The following is a 27,931-nucleotide window of genomic DNA, read 5'->3' as shown; positions in this document are numbered from 1 at the left end:
CGGTGTAGGTAACCACAGACCAAGATTTTATTTTTGTAGCTAGACCTACCAAACCAAAGACGGCTCTGTCTATGAAATCATAGCCAAGAGATGACTGATATGTAAATTATTTTATGCTAGATAGCTAGGCCTAGGTGGGTTTTGGAAAATTTAGGGCTTTTTGCTGGATAAGGGAGAAAAACTAGGTAGCTAGGTCAGAGGATCAAAGAGTTACATCAACAAAGATATAAAGGAGCAAGGTAGCATTAATTTTGTGATGGATCTTAGGTTTTTTTAGTGTGGTGTAGTGTTTAGAAGAAGTGAAAGGTCTTAATGAGCATGAAACATGAATTCATTAAGCAAGAAAGAAAGTAACACATAATGATTTTTCCATCAAAATAGAGCTTTATGCAAAGAATTCTGTTTATAAACTGTAAGGAAAACCATTGAAGAAATGATGAATGGAAAGAGAAGATGAATATCTTTCATATAAATCTATAACAGAGAAAAAACAACATCACAAACTTACTGCACATCAATTCCTATATAATAGCTGCAAACTGTGTCCTTTGATTTCCAGAAAATGTCCAAGTACAAGCTACAATAGTTCTCTCCTCTAAAATAAAACCCATTCTATCACTGAGAAATTGATACATAAAGACAAAAATAACATCTCCCCACTCTCAGGGGTCGAATCCGTTACTCTAGGAACTATTCCATGAGGTGTTCTAACCAAACCCTAATGTCTAGGGAAGTTAAAAACAACTTCTACAATTAACTTTGACTCCAACCTCTCCCATAAATGAGGTCAAATTTACATCAAAACAACTTAAAAAGACTAACCACCCATTATTTACATTTAATTTTACCCCTCACATTCATATACTTCACCCTTTTTACTTTTACCAAAGTTAAACTAGGAATTACAAAAAATTACACAGCGAAAAAATTTACAAAAATCTCAGAAATTTCTACGTGTGCAGCGAGCTGTTGGAGGCCATTTTGGAGTGCCTTTTTGAAGTCCAAATATAGATATGAAGCCTGTTCTAGAAATATGGGAGAGTGTAGATATCTTTAGATTATTTTTTCACTCAAAAGGACCAATTTTTGGCTGAGCTATGTCCATTCTCCCAAGGTGTCACTGGGTGCGCAACAAAATGGAAAAAGAGGGGCAAAAAGGTGATTTTTGGCCTCTTTTTTGCAAATTTCTAAAAAAATGAGCCCTAGACCAGGAAAGTGGGAAAATGGGTTTTGATAGGGGGTCAAAAAATTTCCAAAAATTCTGATTTTCCATCATTTGGAGCCCTGAGGAAGAAGCAGAGCGTGAGCTCGTTGTGCTCCTAGATAAAAAATTGCCAAGAAGTTGCAAGTCTGCACTAGTCTGCACAAAAACACAAAATTTTCTCCAAATACTCCCAAAATTTTTCCAGATATGACTAATGAGGTATGTTATTCAATCATGGATGCATCAGCAAGAAAATCTAACTTACCCTTCTCCTCTTGGTTGATTAGGGTTTCCTTGAGTTTTTTCTTCAACTACTTGATTTTGAACTTGGCAACCTGATTCCTTGTGTAATAATGGATGGCCATTTATTTTGCAACTTCTTATCCCCGTTTCCTTGTCAAGGAGCTTCTCAAGGTTTCAATTGAATTTTTCAAGCCAAAAATCCCTGTCGTCATTTATTTCCATGGCAATCTTATCTTCAAAGGTCAATTCTTTCATTGGTGGCTTTTGTTCTCTTTCCCTTTGAAGTGCATTCCTAAGACCCATTATCCTTGGTGTCTTCCTTGCCACATGTCCCTTATGCTTCTCAGTGTCCTCATGTTCCACTAGTTCCTTGCCTTTCATCTCTTGTTTTCTGGCTTTGAATTTCTCTTTCTCCATGACTAGTCATTTTGCCTTAAGTTGTCTGTTTTCTTGCTCAAGGAATGAAATGATGAATTTGGCCCTTTCCAAATTGTCCTTGAGCTCCATGATATGAGAATCCTTCTCTCTGATTACTTGTTCCAGGGTTTCATGCTCATCATGTTCCTCCAAATCAACTAGGTCAAAGTCATGCTCAATGGGCTCCTCATCATGCAAAGTAGCCTCATGATGGGATGGTGATCCTTGTTCTACTGATGTAGTAGGCTCGGCCCCTTCCTCAATTTGAGGAGAAAACAAAAGCATTATGCCTGTCTCACATGTCTTGGTCACATCAAGCCTAGGTGCCTTGGAAACCTCATCATGTTTGCTTGAATACCCCACCTCCATGTGATGCACTAACATGGTTTGGTGCTGGCTTGGTGAAGTGGTTATGTGTGTTTTCAAGGCTGCCTTAATGAAGGTATCCCATGTCATGTTCTTCTCTGTCCACTGATGGAGTACTATAATCTTTATCAGTCTATGGTGAAAGAGGATGGTATAATGCACTTTTCCTTTCAATTTCACCCTTTCAAACATTTTGGTTAGGCTCCTATACAAGTAGCTAGAAAATCTGCTCTCACATGTGAAGAATTTCATGACAACCTTGATAAATGGTGCATATATCTCCAACAAGTATCTGAATGAGAAAATATGTGAGTGAACTCCTTTGTATTGTGATTTCAAGTAGGGTTTTTACTCTTCTAGGTCTAGGTTCATGCCTTTGAACCAGTTTTCACCATGGTTTGGTATGCCTGTAGATTGAGAGATGGAATCCAATGAAAACACGAAATCAGTCAATGCAATGGTGATCTTTTCTTCCTTCAAGGTGAGGGAAAATATACCTGTGAGATGCTCACGGTAACCTACTTCCTAAACTCTTTGAAAAAACCCTAAACAATTGACATCTTCAAAGCATTTCATGACAAATGGGGAGGAGGTGATTTCATTACAATTAGAGGGGTCAAACCTTAGTATCTTTCCCCCCTTGTTTTACTTCCTCTTCTATGATGGCGATGAGTCAGGATCCATACTTCAAACCCTAGGTGAAAGGCAAGCAAAAACAATGAAATTTGTTGCTATGAGGGAATGAGGTGGTATGATGGACTTAGGAGTTTCCTAAATTAGTAAGGAAATTTAGGAGGGTAGGGGATGATGTCAGTGAATAGGGGAAAGGGGAATTTTGGGAAATGAGTGAGGGGAGGGGGTGGAAAATGCCAAAACACATGCCTATCCTAGAAAAGAGATAGGGTAGATTAGGGTTTAGAGGAAAATGATAGAAATGAGGGGATAAGGCTTTGTGATGGATGGAAATGGTGTATTAGCTGCAAAAAGAGGTGTAGGGACAAGGAATATAGGGTTTAGGGAAGCAAATAATTTGAGGATCAAAACCATGAAAATCATGTAAACCCTAGAAGAAGAAGTATTTGATCATTTTCTTGACATATGAGGCAAATGAGGGCATGATAATGATTAAACTTACCTGCTATAGAACTTGGAGGATGAAATGAATGAAGAGGAGCTTTGAAAAATGAATTTTTGCGGTCAAACAAAAATTTTGGACAACTCTGCCCTGTGTGCAGCGAAGGCTTCCTGTGTGCAACGTGTTGTCCAGGTGCACAACGAAGGCTCTCTGTGTGCAACAAGAGTTAATTTTTGCCAGTGAGGGCTATGGAATTAAAATTTTTTGCAAAGGAGAGGGGGGAGCGCAATGTTATGATTGTAGACAAGTGAAAATGAGTGTGAATGAGCTCCTCCATGTGCTTTTATAATTTTCTTTTGGTGTCTAAGTGATTAATGAGGTTAGATGGCCCACCTCACCAATTCACTTTCTTTTTGAGTTTTGTAGCCTTAGGAGCTCGTCTTGTAAATTTAGAACCTTTGGAACATTATTACATCTAAAAACATAAATTACATTTGAAATCAAGTGTTATTGAAAAAATTTACCTATTGCTACTCATTTGCCGGATTTATACATGAAATGAATGATTTTGTGACCTTAACCGTAATGACCTAATGGTTATACTGATCTGAATGGAGACCATGATGATGTGTTTAAAGTGATATTAATGATGTTTTCATGATGGTAGACTCAATTGAGTGATGAAAGTGACCGACATATGAAATTATTGAGAGAGTGGAAATAGCTCTACACACACTATCCAGTGACCAAATTTTTATTTGAAGACTCATTTAAATGAAACAAATTTGGCTTGACACCCTTAAAACACCTTGTAAGAGCATATTTGATCACTGGTGACATGCTGAACTGGCAGATACTAAGACCCTCATAGGTAACCTTACTTTCTTTGCAACTTGGGAACCCAACCAATTCATTAGCAAAACAATATTGTGCCCAAACCAAAGTTTCCCTTTCTCCAACTTGAGGTCAACCATGCCAAGTTGGAGGTCCACCAAATCGAATTTCAGAAAGTTCTAGAACCCTGTCAGCAATTTTGGCCTGGCAAAATTGTGAAAAATGGGTCTCAAAGTGCCACCTATAACTCCAAGACAGTAACTGTTGTGTAAACAATGAGAGGGGATTTTGTTTTTGGGTATGCTATGGAAAAAAATGTCCTCCCATTTTCAAAAATACTTTCCCATTTGTTCATAATCCAAGCTTGAAGTTGGTCACACATAAATGCGATAAATCTTGGCAGAATCACATCAAATAGTTGACTTGAAATTTTGATGACTTGAATGAGGTTTTGAGTGTTGTTGAAGACCTGTGAAGAAACTTGGAGATGTCCAATACACCCTAGAGCCTTTAAACCATGTAAAAACATAATTCTAGCCTCTACAAACTTGATTCCAAAACTGACAGACCAGAAGCGCAACCAAAAGAGAAGCAAGGAAGACAAACTCATATCTCTTTAACAATAACACCTTTTCAAAAAATGAAGGAGATTATTGTGCTTCATTCCATGCTTAAGTAAAACCTCCTTTTGTTTTCCAAAATTCATCTCCATGGATATATTAACATATTTTATCAAAACACATTAACCACCATATCTATTGTCCATAATTGTTGAATTAGGATGCACATAATGGAGATTGTCAACTCAATTACCCAAACGAAAAAAGATGAAGCTCTATTGCATAAACTCCACACCCATAATTTTACTAGTTGGTTAAAACAACACGTAACGACATTAGTTATATTATAAGTGTACTTAAAAATCAGTATATGGGAGTATATTCATGTAGGAAATTAAATATTTTTTCAAAGGTTGAATGTAAGAATTCTAGCTACATTTAAAAATCTAAAGTTATATAGGTGGAAGGAGATGGAAAGGTGCCTGATACACTTAAATGGCTAGTGTGTGGCCCCAGGAAATTTTTGAATAAGTACAAGGGATTCCTAATCAATGGCTATATATTCCATACAAAAAGCATAGAGAATGAGAGAACCACCCAAAATAGTGGTGTGTGTATGGAAGCTCAAACAATGATGAGGTCAAGTTCCAAAGATGCAAACCCTGTACTTCAATACACAACATTTTATGGAGTGGTAGGAGAAATAATTACATTGGACTATTTATGTATGGAGTACACATTATTCAAATGTAATTGGATTGATGTATACAATAGGGGAGGGATCAAAAATGATGATTTGGGTTTTAAAATGGTGAATATGAAGAAATTCTTAAGTCAAAATCATTGGCAAGATGATCCATTTATTCTAGCATCGCAAGCTAAACAAGTATTCTATGTACAAGATCCAGCTGAGACTAATTGGTATGTAGTGTTAACATGTCCTCAAAAAGGATTGAGAAATAATACATTATATGAACCCGAGTATTCATATTTGTCATAGGTTGTAGACTTTCAAGAAAGAAAATGTGTAAGTGAAGAACACATCGATGATGTCGATGTCAAATTTGACGTGAACGTGGATTATGTACATTCAGATTGTGAAGGAATATGGTTGAATATTAAGAAATAAAAGATATCAATTTTGTTATTTTGTTTTGAGAACTCCAAAATTGATATTTGGTTATGAAGAGAGATTCCATTGTTTCTTATCTATAAAATGTTTTAGACCCATTTAGTAGATCTATTTCTAGTTCCTGCCTATGGCAAAGACTATTTTTTTCCGGCTTGCACCATTAATCTTATCAAATTGAAAACATTAAAAATTTATATGTGAGAAGTTTCTCTAACTTTTATATTTTTATATTTTTTAAGATTGAAACGAGAATTTTCTATATTATTATTGGACCAAAGCCCTAAAATTTACTCATTTAAAAAAGCCCATAAAATGAAAATTTATTGGGCACATGCCCTTTGTTTAGCCTTCTTTTATGACCGTTGGTTCTGCACATTCAAACAAATAGAGGTATATCTTGGGAATGATGTGGGTGCTCTAAGGAAATCACTTACCTCTTGATTTCACAGGACTTATGCATGTTGGATGTGCAACGCCAAACAACAGCATATTTTTATCTCATGAGGAGAAAAATTGCTATAATATAGTAGGGCTCATCCTGGGACACTACTAGCAACTCTACTACGAGATGACGCTTAATCATCTCATCAAGGACACCTCAAATAGGTCATCTATATCACATATATTTGGAATTTCTCTTGTTCATTATGGGATATCCCCAAAGATAAATTTTAGGAAATTCCATTCTAACTAAATAAGAAGAATCTTCTTTTTTGATCCTTGATGAAGAAAAATAATGGTCATCTTATACATCGAAAATAGATTTTGGCTATTGCAAAATGCCAAATGATAAGGGTTTTGATTTAAGATAAGATGATATAGTCCCATTGATGGATTCTTTTCATCATAGTTGTAAGGATGAGAAGAGGTCTTCATTGCAAACCTTAGCTAGCAGGAAGGAATTGTTGGTTGAATCTAATCAACTAGTAGTGGTAACATCATCCCAATTGGCTAATGCTATATGTTGGATGAACTTTTTTGCACCCCTTATTGGTGCTTAGCTTCTTTTATTCCTTCTTTTATGCCATAGAAGCTTATTGTTGTCCGTTAATGGAAGATGAGTAAAACATAGATATCGGGCAAGCTCTATCTTTTCCTATCACAAAAGGTTAGAGAAGAATCCACACACACATAGGAGGAGTACACTCAGCCGTAACATATATGTTGTGGGTTTCTTATGCATAGGCCAAGGATATACTTATCATCGATGTAAATTGGCTTTGATGTGGAGACTATGAAAAAGAATAATATCATATGGCATATTAGACACATTGAATGGGTTTGAAACCCTCCTCTTTCATAGATACACACCTTAATACAGGGTGAAACCCTCATAAATCAATAGGACACTCTTAATGGCTCTAACAAGCCTCCAACCTCCCTCCATATAACACTTGACGGGTTGAAACCCTATAGCTGGAAGTAAGGAAGGAAGGATGGGTTCACGTTTTGGTTGTGGACCATCATAATTGGATGGGGAAAGTTCAACATCTCGATGCAAGTTTTGTCAAACCTCTCAATCGAAGGCATCCTGCAACTATTATGGAAACCCCCAGAAGTACTAGTTTTGCCATTTGATATCGCCAATGTGGGATTTCCTCATTGAACCACTCAAAATTAGGTTTTGACACTATGGCAAAATGTGAAATGAGAGGGATCTGTTGGAGTCACTATCATGCTAAATATTTACAAGGAAGTATGGGTTCGCATAACAGACCATAACACTAGGCAGGAAGGAATTTGTGTTTGCATAGCTCTCAACCATAACTGCTCTCATGGTGGTTCCCTTTCATGGTGGATAGTTCAATTTAACCACCTCATCAACTATGTAGTTACTAAAAGCCTCTCCTATTTATTTTGTTGAACCCCACTAACTTTATGGGTAACAAAACGTTTGGCTATCCAAAAACCCATACAGAAAAGATCCAGCTCACTCGACCTCAAAGAAAGCCAAAGGGACACTCCCTAACACTCCCTGGCAAACATTGCCACACTCTGGCACTTGGCAAAATCTTTCCATGCCACCCTGGCACTCTAGCATTCCTTAGAACTACCTAACATACCTTAGCACTCCCTCCTTGTTATAGACATTTTTGGGCATTGCAACTCCAAGCATAAAATGTCCATAAACCAAGGGCTCCTAAGTCCCTAAAAGTGTTGTTCCAACCCCTAAAGGAACAAGGTCAACTGATTACAGCTTCTCCCAGAAGTTCTCCATGAAAAACTACTCAGAACTTGTCAAAACTTGATCATTTCACCTGCTCCATAGGCAAAGTGCGTTGCATCTCACCTAAATACACACAGTGGGTGCGTTTCATTTCAAAAATCCCTTCTATGGGGTGCGATGGGTGAGAAGGGACAAATGGCAATGTCAATCCGCGAGGTGGAGAAGCATGGAATCTTCCAGAAACTTCTCCTGTGACACTTGCCTCTCTGAATTCGACCAGGGATGAGTAAGAGATCATCAATCTCCAAGTGGAAGCAAGAACTATCAGAGGGAAGACACTAATCAAATCACAAGCTGACTCATCTCCCTTACAGACATCTATATATGGATCCCTCATCCCAGAGATCCAGAGGCTGGAATTTTGCATCTTGTAAGGAATTGCTGTTGGTTTCTTGAGGTAACATCATAGTGTTGGGTGATCTAAGCTTTTCATGAGGTGAAGAAGGGCTTACTTGCTGAGAGGATGATGCTGGGTCAGAACAACTGGTTGTAACTCTCTTGGCTCTTTCTTGATTATCAATAAAGCTATTCAGGTTTTCCTCCATACTTTTGTGTGATTTATGTTTTATGCATTTGTATGGTCAATTTACATCTGATCCTAGATTGTTTATGATAATAGATCCATGTTCTCGTATAGTGTTATGCTGCTTTGATTCTGCAGGTACTCTGTGAAGCTAGGTATACAAGAAAGCAAGTAGCAAAGGACTATCAGAAGAGAGAGGAATCGGGCAAGGAACCAAGCGCAAGACAGAGGTTGGTCTCCTGTATTCTTCTTTCATCTATCTTTCATAAAGGAAAACGAAAGTAGTTTTACTTTGTTTGTTTCTAAGGTAGCTACTAGCCTTAGTGGGATTAGCAGTTCTGCATAGACACTTTTCCCTGTAACAAAATGGTGACTCCACTAGGGAGTGAATAGATTGATTGTTTATCTACATTTGTTTACTTTATAAACTTACAAACGAAGCTTGAAGTCAAGCCAGCTAGCCTTCGAACTGCATTTGCTATGCAAATACAAAGTAGATCAACGTTGCTTCAGTCAATCTCCGGATTTTGTTTATGAATTAAACAACTGATTTATAAGATTTCTAATTGCCCTCGTGTTGGCTCTAGTAACCTCCTTAGATCTACCCCTGTGATTGATTTACTGATTACCACTTGCTCGGCCAAAATCCCTGAACTGAACTGCAAACTGTGATTCAGAACCCAATCAAAGTCTCGTCCCTAGTCTAGCGCACTGTCTGTTCTCTGAATCTCAAATTCAGTGCACTTCCCGAGTGTAGTAGGTGCGCTGCATTTCAAATTCACTGTGTTACAGGTGCGCTGATCAGACTAGACATTGTTCCTAAATTTTAGTTTCTGTGTTCACTCTTTTCAGATCTATTCAAGAGTTTTGCTGCCTGTAGTCAGTACACCTCTGTTTGAAACCCTTTTCCTTGCTGTTATTCTTCCTCCATTGTGCAAAGAACTATAAATGTTTTTATGTATTTGTTGAGTCATTTTCAGTTCTCCTTTACAAAGAAGTAACGTAATTGTACTGTCATTTCTTGATTTGAAAGTGTCGCAAGTGTCGTTTTCAGTCATAGAAGAGAGTATGATTGCTCTTGATAGTCGATTACCCTATTACTATTGTATTTGATCTGAATTAGTAATTTTTCTAGTGTCGAAAGCAAGTTTTCATTTCCAAATCGCAAAGTGTTGTCATTGTCTTCATTTTGATTTTGAAAAGAAACTTGTTAGTAATTGTCGCTTTGAAAAATAATTCAGATTTGCACATTAGCTTTCTTTTACCATTCACATATTAAGAAGGCTGATAACAAATACATGCATGTGCATTTGCATTTAGACTGTTTAATTGGTTTGATTTAGGACAGTGCATATAGTGTGTGCTCTTTGCTCTTTGTTGAAAGAATATTGTCTCTCTTTCCTTAGTAGCTACGATTTTCATTGCACAAAGAAGACAAAACGACTGTTTATCATCTTAGACTGCATTTTAGGAATTGTATATCTACATCACGCGGTGAACCTGAAAGGAAATTTCTTAAGCAAGATCAACTATAAAATAAATTTAATGAATCTAACAATGCTTTGGAACCTAACGCACAACATCTAGAAGTCTAGGCTAGAGACGTATTCCGGCGTCGTAAAACCTGGTAACTGTTGTTCTCACTGTTGGTTGGGTGATTCCTCCACTTTGAGATGATAAGTGCCAGTACAGACTTGTGCTCCCACGTACCATTGAGTATATTTTGGGAGACCACAATAGGCTTTATCCTTTATCCATAGGAAGCCGTGTCTGCCGCCCTATTGATCACAATGCACTGAACACAGCATTAGGGAAGATTGACTGCCGTACCGTAAAAATTATTCTGCAGTTTTGCGATTGGTTTGGTAATCCCTCTGCCCAGATTTCCAGAGCAGTCCCTTTCGTTCCTTTTTAGACTCCTTAACGGAAAAGGTCCATCTGAGCACTTGTCACTTCAGGCTCATTAAAAATCGAAGGCAACTAGAGTCATCTTTTGTTTTTTCTCGACTCCTTAAAATTGAAAAAAAAAGTTGTGTCAAAGCATCTGAAATTTATTTTAAACAGAATAATCATCACCTTTCCTACGTTGGTCTTGGGTTGAGAAAATGGAGTCCACCAACCAAGGAGTTCCCCTTGGAGGAAATCCTAGTCCCTTCTCCTCTTGGGGAGATGTTGGTGCACCCCATATGGCCACATTATCGCTTCTAGGATTGACAATCGGCTTGCCCGTATGGCTTTTATCAACCTGCGTCGTTCAGAACACCGCAATTCCTGAACAATCGAGTCAGCAACTAGACAATTCCAGAGTTACCCCCCAACCCTCTACTTCATCCAATTATTCCTCTCCTCCTTCCTCTTCACTTGATGAGGTTGGTAAATCCAAAAATCAAGTACCTGAGAAGAAGAAGGAAAAGAAGAAGAAAGAGAAGAAGAAGAAGGAGCCAAAGGCGAAAAGGGGCAACCATGCGTCGTCTAGCGAAAATCCACACACTGCATCGACCAGGCCTAAATCGCCATGTGTCATTTGCAAAGGAGACCACTATCATAGAGATTGTCCTTGCATCCCTCGGATCTTAAGGGACTAGTCTCCTCGTTTGCACAACCCGGTGTCGTCAACCTCTGATGATCATGTTGAAAACACACCATCGACTAGTGAAAGTGAAGCCCCCGGACAAAAAGGAAAGTGCAAATTTCCTTGTAAACTATGTGAAGGCGATCATGCCGTCCACTATTGTCCCTTCTTAGACGAGGCTAAAAGAGTTTTGGATGATCGTCCGGTTTCACCGTTACGACTTCCTCCTGGATATAAGAAACTCTCGCCAAGTCCGTCACTAGTTGAAAATCCGGCTGACCCGCCCAGGTGGTCGACCGAAGCATCTATCATTGAAGATAAACCATCTGAACCCATACCAGACAAAAGTCAAAAGTTCGAGGTGGCAGTTGACCCGGTCTTGCCTTCAGAGGTTGTATGACCCGGTCTTGCCTTCAGAGGTTGTATCTTCAGATGATACAGTCACCGAAGAGAACAAGGATGACACCGTCCAAATTATTTTCGTAAACACAGACTCCGATGAACATGGGGGCAATTTACCCATTCCTTTACCGCAGGAAGGAAGTTCGTCAGATTCGTACCCGGCCATCTATTCAGTCCCACCTCCAAGCAACCTACTTGTTTCCTTCGACTGGAATCAGCTAGGCAGACCCTGTTTATCGCTTAGTGTACCATTCCGAATCATTGCTCAAGTATATAGAATGGTTATGGTTGGTACCATCATAGATGAAGGGGCTTTTGTGAGTATCCTTTCCTCGACTGCTTGGAAAGCACTTGGTTCACCATCGCTTTTGCCTGAGATGAGAAATCTAACAGGCTTCGACAAAGGAACCAGTCGACTGTTAGGGATCCTTCCCAATGTGTCCATAACATTGAGAGGGAAAACCGTTCAAATGAACGTAATGGTAGTCCAAGGACCCCTGGATTATAATCTACTCCTTGGACGAGACTATATTTATTGCATGGGAGCTATTGTCTCCTCACTCTTTAGAGTAATGTGTTTTCCGCACGAAGGAAGAGTGGTCAAGCTCGTAGACCAGCTTTCATTACCCGGTTCACACATAGCAAATAGTCATATACCATCCCTGAATGGTCTTTTCACGCAAGGAATGTCTCATCAATCCCCAGTCCATCCACCTGATGATCGCGAGTGATTCGGGGGACATGACTGAAACCCAGAGGGCATGCACCCTGGTCTGCTTTGGCAGGAAGACTTCAGGTATAGCATAGGTTTCCGCGAAGGATATATGACTAGTCTGACACTCCCGTCTGCAATTGGAAAAGGGGGTTAGACTGGAATAAGATTCCCTCGTCAAAGTTATGTGAGTGGTGGCGTCTGCACCACTTGCCTTTGTCTATTTTGATAGACATCATCGAAGAAATGTTTTGTTTGTGGTACAAATAGAACAATCTTTGGTAACCTGAAAGAGGTAGGCCTTTTTTGGCAAAACAAATGTTTTGTCCGCGAAATTGCGGGGTAACCTTGAAACTCTATGTCTCTATACCTGGGGGCATGCAAACCTTTTGGCATGCAAGCAAAGAGCGACCATTTATTTTTTAAAATTTGTAGGTCCTCTAACCCTTTAAACTCGTAGGATTGGTCGTTTCCTAACTTGCATAAAGAAAGGATGTGGGGCAAAACTTTGAAAAATTGTCGTTTTTATATATGAGACATCCTTATTATGCGACTGGATTAATCAAGTAGTTTTAACGTGGACTTCATGCTCGTTAAAAAATAAACATAAGTAATGAGCAAATGTTTCCCCCAGCGTTTAAGCTCAATAAAAAATGAACCAATTTCCGGTAAATAACCATCGTGAATGTAGTACTTCAGCCTTTAAAGCCTTGGTCGTGTTCTCATCATCACCTCCACCCTATATTGGCCGATCATTCACCTCCATTTGATTGTTTACCCCTTTTGAGGAACAACTGCGAAGAGTGATCCTATTAGCCATCCTTGTAACACTACCACGACTGGGAAATTCCAAACCTTACCTGGAATCAGCTGCTACCCAAATTTATCACTCGTTCCTCAAAGACGAGTCTCCTTTAAGCTCTTTTCAACTGACTCGTAAAATACGAAAATATTGCCGAGCCATTGGCCTCTCCAGCTCGTTAAAGTGACCGGAAGTGCTATCCCTCCTCTAGATTTTAATCTTTTTGGACCGGAAGGATTATTACACAAAAAGATCGAGTGCTTGTTTTGTTCGGCTTGTTAAAAGTATCGAAAATTCATCCCTTCTGTATTGTTTTATACTTTTTCGGACTTAAGGGATTAGATGACGAAAAAGGACTTTGGAGTTTCCTTACGTCCCTCTTCAGACTCTCTAAAATTGAAAAGGACCAAGGTATCTTTGTCGTTAAACTCGTTAAAACCTAATAGCGACAAACTTGTCCATAACTGACAAGAACGAGTTTCACTATCACTAGGCTCGTTAAAACATAGCGATGGGTTTGCCCGAAGGGCAAATTATAGAACAAGCATATGTTATCCTCCTCAAGCATGACAAAAATAAAGAGGTACTGGTCAGCGATGACTGGGGAAAAATTGGGAAGAAAACTTGAAGAAACTTTGTTGGTAGCAAGTCACTCTTGAACATGACACTTTCACTCCGCATCCAAGTCGGGTTGGGTTGTTTCATTCACCGGTCACATCACCATGGTCAGATCACACCATCCACATTTGGGGTTAATGCTACTAATCCATCATGTCAGTGTCGCCGATATGTTCAAGAGAAGTCACTCAGAGAATTCACCTGTGTCTCACCCGCTGCAATACATTTACGCTCCATTCTTTCATGACCACCACCCTGAACCTTATATCACCAAACCGTTTTCACCTCCATTAAAATCATTTGCTCCGTTCTGTGTCATTGATGTGGGATTCATTAATGCCGTCCTATGATAGATTGCTTCTTGTCGACATCAGCTCATTATCCAAGAAGTCGATCTAGGAACACCCATTTCAGTACTTTGAAGCTTGCATGCCTCAATGGCAAGTTTCTCACTTCCGGCGACAGGTTTACATCAATGGCCTCCGACCGAAAGATTTTGCGTGGTGTTCGACGCCAAGTCCCTTATTCACACCACGTGAATTGTACTACAATAACTTGAGGATCATTATCATTATCGGTGATTCCTCTCACGCCTGTTAACAGCTTACATCATTGGCTGGTAATCATGCGATGTCTTTCCATGTTCGACTCCAAAACATCTCTCACATGGATCGACTTGTACTTTGAGTGAAGATCAAACGAGATTGAAGACCCCGGATCTAGTTTCATCCATCCAGGCTGCGATATATATTCAGGAAATAAAGACATCAAATGTACATCATTTCTGCACAGATAATCATCCAATCTAAGGGATGATGGCTCTACCTAAATCATCAGTCTACACTCAGACGATTGTCTGTCCTATCTACATGAAAATGAATTTATAAAGCTGAGCATGGGAATGCCCGCCTCAACTAGATCATGAAAATATTATGAAGATAATGTATTGTATTGTATCTTATTACAGGTCTCCTTCCAGATTGAAAGAACTTCGGATCCTCATGATAAAGCATTTCACCCGACATAAAAAATATTAACGACCTCATGCTTTAGTGGGCAACTGTTATAGACATTTTTGGGCACTGCAACCCCAAGCATAAAATGTCCATAAACCAAGGGCTCCTAAGTCCCTAAAAGTGTTGTTCCAACCCCTAAAGGAACAAGGTCAACTGATTACAGCTTCTCCCAGAAGTTCTCCATGAAAAACTACTCAGAACTGGTCAAAACTGGATCATTTCACCTGCTCCATAGGCAAAGTGCGTTGCATCTCACCTAAATACACACAGTGGGTGCGTTTCATTTCAAAAATCCCTTCTATGGGGTGCGATGGGCGAGAAGGGACAAATGGCAGTGTTAATCCGCGAGGTGGAGAAGCATGGAATATTCCAGAAACTTCTCCTATGACACTTGCCTCTCTGAATTTGACCAGGGATGAGTAAGATATCATCAATCTCAAAGTGGAAGCAAGAACTATCAGAGGGAAGACACTAATCAAATCATAAGCTGACTCATCTCCCTTACAGACATCTATATATGGATCCCTCATCCCAGAGATCCAGAGGCTGGAATTTTGCATCTTGTAAGGAATTGTTGTTGGTTTCTTGAGGTAACATCATAGTGTTGGGTGATCTAAGCTTTTCATGAGGTGAAGAAGGGCTTACTTGTTGAGAGGATGATGCCAGGTCAGAACAACTGGTTGTAACTCTCTTGTCTCTTTCTTGATTATCAATAAAGTTATTCAAGTTTTCCTACATACTTTTGTGTGATTTATGTTTTATGCATTTGTATGGTCAATTTACATTTGATCCTAGATTGTTTATGATAATAGATCCATGTTCTCGTATAGTGTTATGCTACTTTGATTCTGCAGGTACTCTGTGAAGCTGGGTATACAAGAAAGCAAGTAGCAAAGGACTATCAGAAGAGAGAGGAATCGGGCAAGGAACCAAGCGCAAGACAGAGTTTGGTCTCCTTTATTCTTCTTTCATCTATCTTTCATAAAGGAAAACAAAAGTAGTTTTACTTTGTTTGTTTCTAAGGTAGCTACCAGCCTTAGTGGGATTAGCAGTTCTGCATAGACACTTTTCCCTGTAACACTCCTTAGCACACCTATAACTCACTGGCATTCCCTGTCACACACTCTTATTCATTCATTTCCATGCATTTGAAACTAGCACTCCCTTGTGTTTCCCTGGCACTCCATAATACTCATTGATATGCATTGGCACACCATAGTACCTGACACATCTTGACATGTTGCTTTGGAATTTAGCATGCCTTATCACTACCCAGCATACCTTGTCATTCCCTCCTTAGAACACCTGGAGCTCATTGACACTTCTTGTCACAAACTCTTATTCATTCATTTCCATGCATTAATTCACTTAGTGCTCCCTTTTGTTTCCCTAACACTCCCCAACACTTCCTAGCACATGTTGGCACACCTTGGCACCTAACACATCTTGGCCACATGTCACCCTGGCACTCTAGCATGACTTAGTGCTGCCTAGCATGCCATGTCACTCCCTCATGCTAGTTGAAGATTCATGTTTTCCCATTTTCCAAAAAAACATCATTTAGGGCCTCAAAATGGCTCTAGAAGTTCAGGACACAAAAAACTACTAAAAATGGTAACTTGTTCTACAATTAAGGAAACTAAAAAAATAAAAGAAACAATGGTGGGGGTCCAAGTGGAATAGGTGGGTGGCCACCAATATCCACCTGGATCATTCCTCCCCCCTTAGGAAGAAATGGTCCCCATTGCATTGAGTGCCTCCATGAGATAGGAAAACTTCTGTTGAACTTAGTCCCTAGTGAGCCACTTGCCTTGGTGTAGGAGTTGGCCAACTTTGACAACCCGATACAATTAGATCTTCTACTAGTGATTTTTCTTGATCTGTGTGTCCATGATCTGATCAGTTAACACATATGTTAGCTAATTAGTTTGCACATATTAATTACCACTAGTTGAAGAAGTATAGGTGCCCTGAATCAAAGATGATATCTTACTACAAGTTATCGACACTTGAACATAGTTTCCTTGGATCTCATGGACAAAATATGGAGAGACTCTTTGAATCTTAGGAAACATTTTCTCATAATCTACTTAATCTATAAGTGGTAGGGCTTCAATTTATTCCATTTAGTCGGAAATCTCACCCAAAAAGTCAACCATTGAAGAATCAATCCTATGCTAAATCACATCTACCTTCTCATTTTTAAGATCTTCATGAGCTTTCACATATGCAACTTAAAGTCAGTTCCCTTTAGTACCTCAAATGGTGGAATAGAAGGCATTGCAATAGGAGGTAAACTCCATTCCCCTTCACCTTTGTCAATATCTCTAGAGACACCTACAATCTATACCCCTCCCTTGACTCAACATGATTCCACTTCCTTTACAAATCCCCCCTTCAAGGGTATCCTCATAGGAAGAGCTTGTGGTTGAAATATTACGATAAAAAAATGGTGCACATCATCTATTTACACGGTTTCAAGGGAAGGGTATTGGAAAATAATTGTCTTATCCTATATAGCCCTTAATACCTTCTCAACGCATAAGTGAAACAACATAGTGATAACTGGACCCAAAGATAGATCTCAACATTCAAGGCCAAACTCAAATAGAAAGAATCACACCATGGATTAAGAATTGGCATTTGGTTTTGGTAAAACCAAGGACCTCATTTCAAGACCATGACCTTGCCTTTAACATTCTCAAAAGGAAGGTTTAAAACCTACATTAAAAAGGGGAGATTTGCACCTTAGCCTTTGCAACCTTTTCCCAAGACAAATCTATCTAATTGACCATTCTAGATATGTTAGGTCTTGGAATTCTAGAGTACCCAATCAATGCTTTTGAGAGGCCAACTCCCTAGCTCCAACTAAAATTTAGTCCTATTGAAGAGGCAACTTGAATAATCCTACTCAAAGGAGACATTTTTCCTTTCTTTGGATTAATTTACAACAAACTTCAATGCCTCTTCTTTCTTAACTTCCTCTTCCATTCCCAAACAAAAAAATCATTAATCTTATATCATAAACACTCTATATAGATAAGAATTGGAAACATTTTTCTCAACTCATGGGGTACCTTTACACCTCAACCCATGCAAGTGGACCTAAGTCCATGGTACAACCCATCACACTCTAATATGGTTCTAATTGTCTCCTCAAAACTAGGGCATAAGACACCTTACAATGCAAAATGGTCAAGCCATCTCAAACTTATGGGATTTTTGCCTTCATGGAACACATTCTAGCTAGTGCTCATCAAACATAATGCACTAACACCACTACCACACACCAAAAGTTCAAGATACTTGTAATATGTGACCCACACCCAAGTGCTTAGACTACACCTTCATAAAATTCACCTTCAACTTTGGATGTCCAAAAACAGTAATAGCCTAACCCAATATGACCTATTTTTTTAGATTTGTGTAATTCTCTCCTTATCAAATCCTTGCACCTCCTTAACACTCCATGATAAATCTACTTGAATGGTCACCTTCCAAGTTCCAACACCCCCTTTTGCAACATGAAAAAAACACCTATATATGTTGCAACAACCTTGCCAACTTATTTAGTGGGTTGCACATATATTTCACATTTCTTCTTCACCTTGCAAAGTGGTAGTGCAAGGAGAGGGTATCAACTTCAATCAAGGTCACTTAGTACTACTACCAAGTTGCCTTCCCAATGTCTTAAGTTAGCTTCACAACTTCTCATGGTGTATAACGTGTTTGTCTACACCTCTAAGTGAGACCACAACTCCCCAACCCCTCTAACTACTCCACCTCTTCAACCCTTGTTAGAGTCTTTTTGGACGTGCAATCATGCCTCAAGTAGAACATAACACTAGCATCCAAAACTTGGATGCTCGTTCAATCTTTTAATGCCTCATTGAAACCACATTATCACACTGCTTAAAATGAAATGTTTACATCTTAAGGCAAAACATCTACTTTTCTTATGACAACCTAAACTATGTGAGTGACTTGGAGAGGACTCCATTTTCTCAAGATCACAACAATTTGAATATATTTAATCTAAAGAAGGGTACTTACCCTACTCCTTCCAAATTTGTCATATAACTTTTAATAAACTAACACATGTTTTTAATTATTAAATCTTTACTATAAACTCTCTTTTGTTTGCACCCACCTAATATGCAAGAACACTTAAATATTTTCAATACAAACAAATTAAGAGCACATGTTTCCTTCTTACACTTGAATGTTTTCAATACAAAGAACTTATTTCCTTCTAATAACATTCAAATTCCAAAAATACTATATATCTATCTCCGTAAATTTTAATAACAAAATAACATTCAAATTTTCCAAAAATACAATACATCTACCTCCATAAACTTTAACAGCAAAACCATTACATAAAAATGATAATCTTAAAATTAGATTATTGGTAGGCTGATCTTTCAAACCCAACCAAAAACACGCATGAGAGCACTAGCTTATGATGAAACTAAAAAACTTAGTATGAAAGTGAAAATGGGCACTAGTTTATCAGATGAAACTAAAAACTTAGCGCGAAACTGAAAATGGGTGCTACTTTATCAAATGAAACTAAAAACTTAGTGCTAGTTTATCAAATGAAACAAAAAAATTGTAAAAACTTAGCGCTGGTTTATCAAATGAAACAAAAAACTTGTATGAAAGTCAAAATGGGAGCTAGTTTATCAAATGAAACTAAAAACTTAGTATGAAAGTGAAAATGGGCGCTAGTTTATCAAATGAAACTAAAAACTTAGTAGCGAGTTCAATCTCCGCAACCATGGATGAGGTGCCATCCAAGAAGGAGCAGCTCCACGAGGCATTCCTGGATCTGCAATTCCATTCTTTAGGCCTGGTAAACTTCAATGTCCAGTGGAAATATCTCTAAGACCACTTCAATGGCTTGGAGAAGGGCATGCAGAAGCACTCCGAAGAGCTCGAATAACAAGAGAAGGAAAATGAAAAGGAGAAATCCGCGACAGAAAAGAGAACTGAAAATAGTAATAAGACCCGATAGAAAATATTCACTGTAGAAAAGAGTACTGGAAAACCTAGCAAGAAAATGGATAAAAAATCTGTCGTATAAAAGAGCACTAGAAACGCTGAGCTCGGAGAAAAAATCTACAGGAGAAAAGGGCACTGGAAACCCTAATGAGACATCAGAGAAAAATTCCGTGGTCGAACTGAGTAAGCTATCGAAATTCATATTAAATGCATTCGCGAAACATCTAGTTACGTTTATTCTCTCTAGCATGGTCCCTATATTAATGGGTTATAAGCAATAATGTGTACTCAATATCTTGTTTGAAAATGGTTTCTTCAACCCTGTGAACAGGTAAAAAGGCTATGGTATTTTCCTCTTCCTTCATCGTCAAAAAAAACTATGAATAAGTCCCTGATTCGGTAAATAGTATCTGATCATCATCCCCATTTTTTGCACCGATGGAAAGTGATACCAGCTTCAGTTGTAGTAGAGTTTCTACCCTTCCTTAATCGGTAATTTCTGTATTTTTTTGTCTAATCTCTCATGTTCACTCTCCACGACTCCAAGAAAAAGCTTCCAGAATCCTTCTAAAAGAAAGCTATGAATAGCCTGTTTTAATCCTCGTGTGTTCACCCCGATCACATCACTTCCAAGCCACATTTCCCCAAAGAAGATTTATAATTCAGTGGATAAGGCGGGGTCACCGCAACACTTCACTCTCGAAAGGGATTGGCATTACCCCCAGAACTTCATAGATTCTAATTATCCGAATGGGAGCAACTAATGAATCATCATCGTGCGCCCGATTTCACTCATGCTTCGTTCAACCCCTTGCCCTTCGGGGGATTGGGGCGGGCTTCACACCGGTACCCCGCTACCTAACTTACTCCTTACAGGGTAAATAGGTAAACCCTCCAATACCTCTGATTCAAACAGGCTTGTTTGAACTGAGAGCACACATTCTAATATCAGGCAGGCTTATTAAAACATGGTGAGAATGAGCATACCATACGGGGTTCACATCGCAACCATATCACGGGGGAAAAAGAAGATATCCCGGGGATATCCTTGTGCAACCATCTCACTTTGTTCGCACCTTGTTATGTATGGGTTGACCTTAGGAAACCACGTATGGGTTGAAGAATGAAACTAGGCCCCCGATACTCTCTTATTTAAACTAATAGGCCCGGTTCAAACTAAACCTAAAAGCACGAATAAGTAAGTAAGGATGAAATTGTGAAACTAGTGGTTTTCCTTAGCAAATGAAGGCAAGGACGGAGGAGTTTCAAATCAACCATCCAGGGATATAATTCTAGATCCCACACACTATAAAAATGGCGGGTGGCTTCAAACGAGCGGGTATTTATATAGATCGGGAAGCCCAACCCATATTGAAATGAACTTCATAATGACATTACGCTGTGTCATTTCAAAATCAAGTGGAAACCATCTGCACCACACTACAACACTATCCCCAGAATGCAAGCACTGTAACTGTTCATTGAGTGGAAGCAAGCATCATTACCCTCTCTATGGTTCCATATGAAGAGGATGACTTTCCAGTAAAATCAAGTTCCTACTTTACATATATATGACAAAAAAAACAACCAGAAAATCCTTCAATGGTCATTCTAATCCACTTTCAGCTTAATTAAATTGAATTACATCAACCGAGGTGTCACAAATTTGAATTTTCATTTATGTGAGTTACATATTTGAAGTTTTGATAGAGATATATCTGTTTGAAATTTTTTTTGTGGAATTGATACAATAAATTAACCATCAAGGCTTTCCTATTTTACATATATATGACAAAAAAAAATGGTATGTGGGGAGGAGCCTCAGTAGAAGAATATCTAAAAACCTGGTGCACAAAGTTTCCTATTAAAAGATAAACCCTCTTCCTTTCTTAATGGCATGGGAAGTCAGGTTGTCTTGAAATGCCCAATATTTTTACGAGAGGTGCATATCTCCCTTCAACATGTAGTGCAGATTTTGGTGATCCTTGATCTTAGTCATGAAGCTATTATAAAATTTTCCATAATATTACTATTTCTTGATTTTCTTTGATATAATTCTTTTACTTGTCACCAAAGCTTCTAGTCCCTCGCACTTACTTTTCAACATTCATATACTTCCTCTATTGCTATGTGACAGATGTTGATTTTGTAGCTTAGAATCAATACCATTTTAAAGTTGCACATGCACATATGTAGAACACTTGTAATGAGAGGAGGGACATAGGATATAGTATTCAATGTTTAATTATCAATACACAATGATACCTCGATGAGAAAGAGAGGTAAGGTAGACCAGTGCCACTGGATAATGCAGCCATAAAGAAAATAAATATGAGTTGAATGCTTAAATCACTTCATAAATGCTTGTAACTCAAAATTACTCAGTATCTGCCAGTGTAGTTTTGGTAGATCATGTTGGTGGTGTGTACTGGACTTACATTATGTGCTTCTTCAAGGACAACTTCATTAGTGTGAAACTATTCTTAGTGACTAGGGGTCCTTGTTTTTATCTCAATTCTTAGTTAGGGCTTTGACCTCCTAGTCTCTAGATGCTAACTTTGTAGCTTGGCATCATTGCCATATCAAACTTGCACTTGCACATATGAAGAACACTTGTAGAGAGAGGAGAGACATATGTTGTATTATTCAAAGTTTGTAATTTATCCATACAGAATGATATATCTGTGAGAGAGAAATGTATGGTAGAGAAGCAACATTGCATAATGCAGCCATGAAAAAAGGACATGTGAGGATTTATGAGAGCCTCAGATTCTGAGCCCATAGGAAGTATGGTATAATTCTGTTAAGGGGCCATTATGTATCCTGGTACTTATTGGGTTAACAACCTGATTTAAGCATGGCTAGAGGTTAGAATGAGGGATATTGAACTGCAAGCCATATTATCTTTAGATATCTTAACTATTCCACCTCAATTCATTGAGTAGCCGATAAATTAGAGTTACCATAACCTTCTCCTTGGGAGTTTCCGAGTAGAGGTTTGGGTTGGTATGATCTTAGTGTTGAATTCTAGTCATATCTGTTAGTTTCTGCTGTGCACAAAGAAAACAAGATGACAATAAATTATTTAATGTACTCATGGTTGTCTTCCTTTGTATGCAAACATAAAATTTGTAAACTGTCTCTGTGGCCTCCAATTGCACTTCCTGCATACTTACAAGGTGTCACCTTGCTAGGTATAAGGTGTTATTATGACAATATTTATTTTACTATAATTATGTTTCATGTAATGATTGTTGATGCCAAGTTAGTCAACCAAACAATGTTGTTGTTGTATTGTCACTCCAAAAACCTAACACTAAAGGTGTTGATATGAAAATATTTCTTTTACTGTAATTCTTATTTATGTAATGATTGTTGATGCCAAGAACACTCAATGAAATGATGTTGTTGTATATGATAAGTTTGTGAGTCAGCTTCGTTGTATTGTCACTCCATAAATCTAACGCCAAATCCTTGGTCCAAGGACCTAAAGACTCTACAAGTTTTAGGCCAACCCTTGATTGAAGGGCATGTACATACTACATTCTATGCATCCAAGATTTACTTCATCTAGGAATAAAAATATTTTTGACAATCTATTTATTCCATTACCTACCCAACCGTAAGTGAGGTCCCTAAGGCTTCCCAACAATTGTACCATTTCTGGCTGACATTAATAATTCAAACCAAGCCAAAATGAACAGAGTATTCTCCTCACACTATCGAAATGTAGGTGTATGTTTTTGGGTGCCTCCTTGTGCGTAGACTAGACCTCCTTGGGGCTAAGAAGGTTTGAAGTTTGGTTTCTTTGGAATCTCTTTCTATACTTCTGAGTTTCCTCTTTATGTTTTAACAAGAAAAGTAGAAAAAGTTGTAAGACTATGAGTCACCACATATCAGCTTTCTTGTTTAAGATTTTTCTATAAATGAAAGAAACTGTACTGCTTATTCCTCATTTTCTTTGTGGGCTTCTAGTACTCTAGGTACAAAATAGTCTTGATGACTCAAATTTGACACAACTAGAATCATTAGGTAAACTAGTCTTTAAACACCAATGTATGGGCATTACAAAGGTGTCAATTATAATGTAAACTGTTATGATGGATAAAGAAATCATGCATCCTATCAAGTATGGGCAGCATGGCAGATCATATAATGGGAAGCCTCTGCATATGACAAAGCAATGTTTTCAGGTTCCACAAAACTGACTCATTAATTGCTAGATAAGCAGTATGGTTTCTTTCTGTTATAATATATTACATATAGATTATGCATAACTCTCTCCAAACTAGATTGTCATGGAAAACATTGTTCACATGTGTGTGTGTGTGTGTGTGTTTTGTACATTGATTCACTAGGGCTTCTTCTCCCTGCTCGCATTTGATGGTCATAACTTCAACCTTATCCACATTACCATTTATTTTCCCAATCACTGGCTGAAGTGAAATTACATGGGACTTGCAGTTGTTTCTTGATATTACCAAACATATTACATCTACTAGGACTGTTGTTGTTGATCAGTGAAATTTACGTATAGGCTTCCAAATTGTCTAATATAATTTCTTAGAACATTGATTATCTCCTAGGTTAGGCTTTTGTCGATCAAATAAACTAGAAATATTGTTCATTTGCATGAGATTTTATGGTATATTCATTGTAATTTTGTTCTTTCTAATGAGATTACAATGTAGTCCTGTGTGAAGGTTTTATAAGTAGGATATGCTGATTTGTGCATTTTGACAGGCTTGTTGGAGGCGTTGGATACATTAAGCTCACTAAATATGGGAACACCCTTTTGAAATAAATGACAAGTTTTACACCTACTAATGAGGTTTTATTGAATATCATTTGATTTTAATAAGATACTTGGTAGATCATTCAACTTCTGATCTTTGCCAATCCAACATCATCAGTCATGTTTCTGAAAGAAGGTGAACTAGTCAATTCTAGTTGTCATATGAGCCACTAGTTTAGTTCAATTCTTTATGATGTGCTTTCTAATGTACATTGTGCATTTGGTTTTCATGTGGCCATGACTCTGAGGATTGTGAATAAGAAGAAGTTTGAATATTAAAATTACTAATAGCCTTGAAGCTTGGCTGTAGAAAAGATACAATTGTCTGGAGGGAGTTCTGCATTCTCTATATCTAATATATTATAACTTAAAGAAATTGTACTGCTTATCTGGCAATTAATGAGTCACTTTTGTGGAACCTGATTACATTGCTCTGTCATATGTAGAGGCATCCCATTGTATGATCTTCCATGCTTCCCATACCTGATAGGATGCATGATTTCTTTATCCATCATAATAGTTTACATTATAATTGACACCTTTGTAATGCCCAAACATTGGTGTTGAAAGACTAGTTTACTTGATAATTCTAGTTGTGTCAAATTTGAGTCATGAAGACTATTTTGTACCTAGAGTAATATGAGCCCATAAAGAAAATGAGGAATTTGGAGAGCTAACTCATTTGATTTCACTATCTCATGTGATTGAAGATGAACCAGTCTATGTCAATGCTAAACAATACTGTGGAATTTTGCGACGTCGACAATCTCGAGCCAAAGAAGAATTAGAAAATAAGCTCATCAAAGTAAGGAAGGTAAGGAACAATTGTGTTTATGATTATTTCTCAAATACTTAACATGCTTATTCAAAACAATGTTGCATTAGAGAATTGTAGGGCCTCTCACTCCTAGTTGCTCACAGGACCACTCCTAGGACCACACACACACACACATTCTAATAATCATATGTACAAAATGCTCTCGGGTTGGGATCATTTCCTAGATTTTTTGGGGAAGGGCCACTCCCTGGTGTCAGTCTCCCTGCTCCTTCAAGACACTGGTTCAAATGCACTTTCTCTCATCCTCTTTTGGGTAAGCCAAATTGTATTGATTTCATCTTCTGAATTAAGCATGTCAACATATTTGGTTATTGATATACTGGCATGTTTTTTATTTCTCATACTATGATGTCTGCTCTTCAACCTTATCTCCATGAATCTCATCATCTTCATGAAATGCGAAGAGTAAGGGGATGTGGTGGTCACTTCGTAAATACAAAATCGTTGGAGACAAAAAAGGTTAATGCTGACGATGGGAAATTAATAGACGGAAAAACATGCATAGGCTATTAGTTCATCTAGCATTGAAGCTTTGTGGTCTGAAAATGGAAATATGAATTCTTTAGAGGTACATAGTAATTCAGGGTTGTCAGGATCAAAAGTTACAAGCATGTCAGAATCATGTCATGATGGAACAGGTTACAACTATACTCAAGCGAATGGAGGGTATCTTTACCACCATGCTAGTTCACATTTCCATTTATTGGGTTGCAATTCTCTTTCAGATGGAAGTGGTGAAGTATAGAGTGGGTAAGGTATGGGATATAGCATTAAATGGGTTGCAACGGATAACTGTTGTGATCCAATGAAAGTTTGACATCAGTTTGGTTGGGCTCTCATTTGTTTTAGTATCATGTTTCATATAATTATAACACTAGAGTATGGGAGAAATTTACTTCAGTTCAAGAAAAGTGAAACTTATGGTACTAGGAGGGGAGGAAGCTGAAATAAAGCTTGTAGATTTTTGTTTTCCAATGTTATCATATCAGAAAGCAGCTAGTTTCAGGTTTCTTTTGGGATGATGATGCTTGATGTAAAAATATATTAGCAGATTTGGTCAGATCCTTGTGCATTTGACAGTCTAATTATGGAAGTAACCAGATGGAAGACCTGCCACACTTAAGCATGTTTCTGATACAATGTTGACTATCAGTAGCACTGTGATTTATTTTTCCAGTGTTTGGTCAATATATTGACCTACACCATCTGGTATTTCTAAGAGGCAAACCATTCTTGGCTGGTTATCGTTAGACAATTGATCATGTCATGATTTAAATTAGAAATTATTTTATTCAGGAAAGTATGATTAACACTATGATGTTTGGAGGGGTTTCTATCTGCACATATTCTAAGACTACAGTGGCATACACAATTACCATAGTGAGGGCATGGTAATCAAAGAACTAAACATGCAACATAAGAGTAGTTCTCTTTTTCAAAAACTATCTCATGGCATGATCAGTACAGTGAAGACTTAAGTATTTGGTGTAATGGCCATATATAAGTTTGACATAGCTACTTTTTTTGGTAGTCAAACCCCTTTCCTACATTTCATTAAACCATTCATTTGCTTCTTCCAGCTATCCTCCTTTATACAACCCTTCAATCAGTGTATTATAAGTTGCAACATTCAATACTATACCTTTCCTAATAATGTCATCATGGATTCCATTTAGTTGTTCAACATTTCCCTTGAGGCAGTTGATCTCAACAATTGTAGAGAAAATCATTGATGTAAGAACCAATTCTTGGTCTAAAATTTGAAATATAATATTATTCACTTCCTCTACCATTCCAAGCTTAGAAAGCATGGTAATGAATGAACTATAACTAGCCATGTCAAGGAGAAGATCATGTTCTACCATCTGATTGTGTAGCTCAGTAACATGTCTAAGGCTTCCCTTTTGCAAATGAGTTTCAATTAAAACTGTATAAATTTCAAAGCTTGGTTTCAATATCCTATGATGAATTTGTTGCAGGAGGTAGCTGACATCCTTCAAATTACTTATCCCACAAAGACCTTTGATAAATGCATTGTAAGTTTTAATTTGAGGCACAAATACTCTTGAAATTAGATCATTCACAAGATCAAGAGCCTTCGACACTCTACTTTCCCTGCAGTATCCATAAATAAGTAAATCATAGGTACAAAAGTCAGGAACGCAACCTATTTGATGGATGGCTTGTATTATTTTGGGGGCTTTTGGTAGCTTACCCCTATAACAAAAAGTTTCAATAACATAATTCCAAGTATTAGTAGAACAAAATCCCCTTTCTTGCAATTCTTTAAAGATTTCCATCATTAATTTTAGTTGTTCCATATGATCTAAAGCTTTAAGAAGCATATTGCAACAATGAACGTCACTTGCAAAGACTTGTAATATGTCAACGACTTCTGGCATCATTTGACGTTGTGCACAAGTCTTGTTCAGCTTGTTAAGGACTATAGGTACTGAATAGCCTGAATATGTAGAAATTAATGCCCTAAAAATGCCCAAAATTGAGGTTTGATCCTTGCGGGAAATAACAAAATGATCCATTACAGTCTGTGCATCACTGTACAACTTTTCCCTTATCAATATATGAATCAG

General features: G+C 37.9%; 1 pseudogene; it reads left to right on the top strand.

The window, feature by feature from the left end:
- Positions 1–26,157, top strand: part of LOC149250816 (nuclear transcription factor Y subunit A-2-like) — a 30,262-nt pseudogene extending 4,105 nt beyond the window's left edge.
- Positions 26,158–27,931: the final 1,774 nt, after the last annotated feature.

This window comes from Pinus tabuliformis, chromosome 7 (assembly GCF_031772625.1).
Source record: "Pinus tabuliformis cultivar Carrire ecotype Pingquan chromosome 7, CPIR1, whole genome shotgun sequence".
In the NCBI taxonomy this organism is placed as follows: Eukaryota; Viridiplantae; Streptophyta; class Pinopsida; order Pinales; family Pinaceae; genus Pinus; species Pinus tabuliformis.
Note: the sequence above shows the minus strand (reverse complement) of the source record. Positions and strands in the feature narration are given on the sequence as shown.